This window comes from Pholcus phalangioides, unplaced genomic scaffold (genome assembly GCF_987345545.1).
Source record: "Pholcus phalangioides strain wild (caught in Gottingen) unplaced genomic scaffold, Ppha-v1.0 ptg000040l_1, whole genome shotgun sequence".
In the NCBI taxonomy this organism is placed as follows: Eukaryota; Metazoa; Arthropoda; class Arachnida; order Araneae; family Pholcidae; genus Pholcus; species Pholcus phalangioides.
In genome coordinates this window covers 4,163,483-4,169,758 of record NW_028301626.1, presented here as the reverse complement: position 1 = coordinate 4,169,758, position 6,276 = coordinate 4,163,483, and the positions used below count along the sequence as shown (strand labels likewise).

At 33.7% G+C, this 6,276-nt stretch overlaps 1 long non-coding RNA gene across 1 annotated transcript; it reads right to left on the bottom strand.

Moving 5' to 3' along the window:
- Nucleotides 1-723: 723 nt before the first annotated feature.
- Nucleotides 724-6,276, bottom strand: LOC149065289 (uncharacterized). Its single transcript, XR_016195650.1, has 3 exons — nucleotides 6,197-6,276; nucleotides 4,705-4,939; nucleotides 724-1,048 (listed from the first exon to the last, which is right to left on the bottom strand). It is a non-coding gene; the product is annotated as an uncharacterized LOC149065289 (long non-coding RNA).

Below are 6,276 nucleotides of genomic sequence, written 5' to 3'. Positions count from 1 at the left end.
TGTTATCTACAAAATAAATATTGTTGCGATATCTCTTGTCTTTCTTGGTGTTGCAATTTGGGTGGCCAGCAGTGTATTATGGGAAAAGAGTTAGTGGCCCCCTGCTGTAAAGACAGTGCAAGAAATATTGTGTCACTGGCGTTTTTCTCGAGCTAATCCCAGAAAGCACAAATGTGGTGAACTTTTTCTCGCTGTAGATTTTTTTTTTTAACTTAGTGAGTTCAGCCCTGACTTTAAGGATTGTAGGTGTGTTATCACTGAATTCAAGGTCTGAAAGGGTTATGGTGATGCTAGTGCTGGTGGATGTGTCTGGTTGTTATTTCGGAAACATACAGTCATGACTCCTTTCTTTTTTTAGTAATTTAATAGAAGAGAGAGAGACTTTTAGGACATGTTCGGTCGACAGTTGGAGCCAGACTGAACTGCAATACAAGAACACACTAGATAATGCCTAGCTAGTAAGTGGCATAAAAAATATAATAAAAATATAAAAATTGTAAAAGACAAGTAGCGCCACAGGATAATAACATTTTTTTTGTATAGGCTACCATTATTGCCAAAAAAGCAATACCCAAATACCTTTATATTTTCAAAATTCAATGTTATTCAAAATATCTTTCCATTTCTCGAATATCAAAATTCATAAGCTGGTGAATATAAATTAATACAGTAACAAAGGATAGGAATCAGACTTGTTTAGAAAAAGTTCAAAAGCACCTCCGCTCCAAATCCTAGCAAGTCTTCAGAGTTCAATGAAAATTTCACATCATTTTTGTAAATAAATCACAAAATAAATTGAAATTGAAGTATTTATTGATGAAAAAATATTAACTAATGTTCATTTACAATACGTATGATTGCAGCCACTATGCACATGCAAAGGACTTTCTAAACTTTCGATCATTTCTACTTTCTTAGAATAAAAGTGTCAAACTCTTTTTGAATGTTGTCTTTTTGGTGATTAAATGTTTCCTTTCCAGAACTGAAACTAATGAATCTCTGATATCATCTAGTGTTTTGTGGAGAAAGACCCCAGCTTTCATTTTATCTGAAAAGAGAATGAAAACAATTGTAAAATACTAGACAAGCAGTTATGATGAAAAAACATTAATTTAACAATTAATAATACAAACTGAAAGACCACAACAGGGAAATTTCCCAAGCGAGGACTGATGCTGGGAATAGGTTTTTAACTCAAGCAAGGACGGTGAGCAAATAGATGGTGTTCCAAAAGAGATGGGATAGTTTTAAAAAGATGGCAGAACAGGTGAAACCCCATTTTCACCTTAGCATCATGCATGGAACAAAAAACGTGCTACAATACACTTGAGCAGAATTGACTTCTGAGAGGGGGGGGGGGGGACAAGGAATTTCCTACAGAAAAACTACCAACAGAGTTACCAACCTTTAAAAAAATGATTTAAAATTATTGAAAATGATTACAATAGCACGTAAAAGGTGTTTTCTTTTGTAATATTTTTTTCTGAAAATATTTGAAATCATTATTGTAATATATTTAACATTTTGCTGACAAGGGAGGTGGAGGGTATCGGAGGAGGCCAAAATTCTTCTTACACAATACAGTAGACGCGGTTTATTGAAATCATGCATAATGCTATCATTTGGATATTGCTATCAATCACTAATATAAAATATAGAATGGACCAATATTGTAACATAGGCAAAAGTTCATTGATAGTTATCAGGACTTATGGCTTTTGTTATTTTTTTTTTTTTTCCCCATTTAGAAGCTGAGGTTTAACCATACTTTTGTAGGAGATTAAAAAATGTAACACCCCCCCCCCCCCATTGACAAACATTTCTGTATTCTGGATGATGATTTTTGCTTGCACGTGACATCGATAGGCTATCTGAATATTATTAGCTGCTATAATCCATGGACGTGTGAAGCTGCTTTTGTAATGAACTTTCGGCAATGCAGGCACACAAAAGATAAGATCAAAAAAAGAAACTTCAAATTCTCAGTCAATTATCCAAATCCAGTTTTTGATTGAAAGACTGTCTCGAGGGATCTATGGAACACATACAGTACATAAATTAAACACATGACTGAATTTAAAAAAAAAAACCCCAGCATGATTTTTCCTCAAAACAGTCCTAAATAATGTTTTTAGACTTTTCAGAGACTTAATGACTCCTCCTGATGTTGAAAGGCACACTGCAATAAAATCAGAAAATTTTGTGCCACCCTTAGACTCCATTTTAACAATCACATGAATTTCAGGCGACCATTTACCCATTTTATAATCACCACGTCGACTGAGATTTGTCAAACCCTGAGCTATATGTATAATGGAGTTGCCCTATTTTCATGTATCCTGTTTGACCAAGTAGGACTCAAGATCATCATTTGGCTTCTGGGTTTCTTTCGGCTATAGTTATCAATTGGTTATTGTTATCAGAAACTATACGAGTCCTTATTTTGGAAGAAAAAAATATTGGTTTGTTTTTTTCTTCTTTTTATGAAAGCCCCATTTTTTGTGATTCCAAAACAGGCCTTTGACGCTTAGAACCGAAGCTATGCCCACTTTAGAGTTGCATTTTTACCAGGATTGGCAAGTTTTTGACGGTTTAAACATTCACATCAAAAATCTCAAATATTGCTTTTCAATATAAAAATTTTCATTGGAAATGCATATGTTAATTACATGTAATGTTCAAAGTGACTGTTATACAAAGAATAAATACTTAATATGATTGTAAAATAACTTTCTACTCTAAAGAATTATTTTGGACAATATATGTTTTCTTTCTTACAAATACACTTTTAATAAATATACCCTTTTTAATAAAGCATAGCATAAATGCTGAACGAAAAACTATGGAATGATTTAATATTCCTCAATCCAAGATGATTCCTGATCCTCCAAAATTTCTTTAAGTACTTATATATGCGTATTGATATAAATCATCTGCTGTACTCTTTTCATAACAGAGAGGTATTTAAAAAAGTTCTTTTACATCATATATGTAATGTTGTTTTCTGTTATTATTAAATTATCTAAATAATCACTGATATTCAAAGCGATACCCTTATCATGCATAACATTAGAATATATCTAGCAATCAAAATAATAAATTGTAAGACTAAAATTTTCTCTAATTTGGCAGTGCTGGCTTGTATATGATGCTTAAGAAACTCTTGTAACTTAGTGCATGAGTAAGGATAAGTTTTTTTACCATGATATATGGTATATTTACTAGCATTTATAATGCAATGGTTTTTTTGACTGAAGCTGTATCTAAATATGCAATGGGCATCATGTCCTGCCAGTTCTTTGATTAAAAATACTTGTTAAAACTCTGGATTTATATGACTTAAGATATAAAATTTTTAGGTGAGAATAAATGAGCACAATTAGTGTATTAACAGATACTACACGAGAAATTTTATATGGAATAAAATTTTGTGGGTAGATCAGAAAATTTAAAATATCAAAATAGATATTTTGTGCTTAGTAATTATAATTCAAAATATAAAAACATGTTAATCTACATAAAAGTGTTTTGTTATTCAACCTATCTATCAGGTTAACAAAAACTATTTGACATCAGTAAGTTTTTGACTGTTTTAATACTGAGCTAAGAAACCTATAAGAGATCAGGGCTGATCTCTTATCATACATATTTTGAATAAACAGCTCCACTTTGCTAAGTAAATTGAACACAGGTAATCAGTAGTGTAGATAAAATTAAACATATGAAAGTGTTTTTCATAATGTTATACTATACTTATTGTGTTCAAAACATTATCCAAAAGCATTCATTTAAGATTTTGACGGTTCAAACCAGTTTTTGACACTTATGTCAAAAACCCAACCCTGGTTTTTACATCAAGTAATCTGTGAATGAAAATTTTAATGACATTTTATGAAGAATGTTATTTCTGACATTTTACTTGGGTTTAAAACACAATTTCTAAAAATCTATTGACTGTATCATTGCAAAATTTTATTATATTTTTGCCATTTATTGTTAAGTGTCATAAACCAAAACCTAAGGTGTATAAAAATCTAAGTATTTGTCTAATTGCAGTGTTTTACATACACGATATGTTAAGTGAGATTTCAAAAAATTCCCATGTACATCAATTGAGTGAAATGATACTTTTGCCAAAATTTGGGATTCAAATCAGAGTGAAAACGTAGTGTAGTTGAAGTTATATGATGCATAAATGAAATATAACTTTTTTTTAAAAAAGTATATAGAATAATTGAGGCTAAACCTAATCGTAATATAAATGAGAAAGTATTATAAATTAGTTATATAAACAGGGTTCCACTGTAAATAAGTGATTTCCCAAATTGTCTGGAAATACAATATCCTGTTCCCGGAGGCTCGAAAATGTCAGGAACTTAGAAACCCTAATGTCAGCCTCTCTCGCAAGAGTTTTCTTTAGGGGCAGCACACAAGGCTTTGTTAGGCAGCAGTTAAGCTCGAGCTGCCTCTGTTGGAGGGGGCCCATGGTACTATTTCTAATATAACATTGATTTTTAGATTCTTTCTGTGGTTTTCATGGCTATAACATTTTTGAAAAAAAAAGAAGGCACAATTGGATATAGAAAAATGTAGGTTAGCGTGCTAATGACTTCATTGCTACCAACATGTCATTAAATATAGAGGTATAAGCTCAATAACTAGAAAAGATGCATTAAGGAAGGGGGAAGAATCACAATTTCTTACCTCTCTGCTTTGGTAAGAGCCAAAGTGACTTTGCCAGTGCTGTACTTTGATTCCTGAACGTTCAAATAATATTATTTCAGCAGGACACTAGACATTCATCTTTCCGCTACCCTGACTTTTGCAACCTCTATGGCTAGTGCATCTGCTGGCAAAATTTCCTGACCTATGACAGACAAGGGTCTTCCACATTCATTTTTGATAGAAATATTTTGACTGCCTTTTCAAAGATCAAAATCTACAAAAAAAGAAAATCGTGTATTTCAAAAACACAACTCAGGGCCAGAACTGGGGGGGGGGGCAACAAAATTCGGAAGGGCTACTAATTTCACATGGGGAAAAAACACAGTTGCAAAATCATTAATCAAATTCTAGTGGTGGGAGCAGCAAAATCACACTTGGCCCCACAAAAATCACAGTAAACCCTTACAGCGGCAATCTTGAGATATCTTGTTAAACTTGATCTACTTTATTTTGGTCACCCCGAAATATCTCTGGTTCTTTTAGCACACTTTTATAAACATAAGTGGCAATTGCGATGCACATCAGGAAAATTTTAAAAACCACTTAAAGGGTTAAAGTTCTGGCGTAATTTCAGCCATTTTAAAGTTGTCGCCACTGGCGATTTCATGGTGGGGTGAACAAAAAAAAAATTTTTTAGCTTTGTGTTTGCTTTACACGCAAACAAACGTATAATTTAAGAAATATGTCAGATACTAAGGATATGTTTACGTAGATTAAATGAATTAATGGAAATACAGTGAACAAACATTATAACGACCACGTTCTTATCACTACCCAATTCTTCAACGTTTCCTATAGTGGAAAAACCATTATTTTATTCTAATTAGCTTATTTATTCAATATAAATTGAAATCAATTTTTTAAATGTATCATGATATCCTCATTGAACCTTGGTTTTCCCGCATGCTGGAAATTGACTAGACTACAAATTTCAATAAGCTGGATTCTCTCCTAATTTTTAAGGCATACCAGCTAATGCAGGAAATAGGCTACTGTAACTTTGATGCCAGTGTCCTCTTAATGCATGGGACCACCCCAGCGTGTGGGGTCGCCGCCCCCCCCCCCTCCTACAGCCTGAGGGCCTCGAGAGCAGCATGACTGAGATCCGGTTTAAATTGGACAGTAAGCATGGCAATTGGTGGGCAACAATTTCTGTCCAGGTGGGGGGTCCCTCATTTTTTCCTAATTTTTGGTCGGTTTGGGAAGGGCTTTCCCCCCCCCCCCCGGCACTGCGTACACCTCTGGGGGCCGTGATGCTCTTAGAACGCCCCTGCCCAGCAATTTTAATGATGGTCGTATCACGATTTCTTTGATTTAAGGAAGTTTCTGTGCATATAGCTGCATTAATGTCGCCCCCTCCCGAGAAAACAATTTTCTCAATTTAAGGTATGGAAATGCCGGTTTTACACAATTCGTTAAATCGAAGTTTGACACTTTATTACGAATAATTTTAACAAACGAATCAACTCACCCAGGATCGATGAGCAAAGAATATTGAGCCGAGTGTTTTCACATTCTGAACGCATCAACAGTAGTCGAAGTAGAATGTAT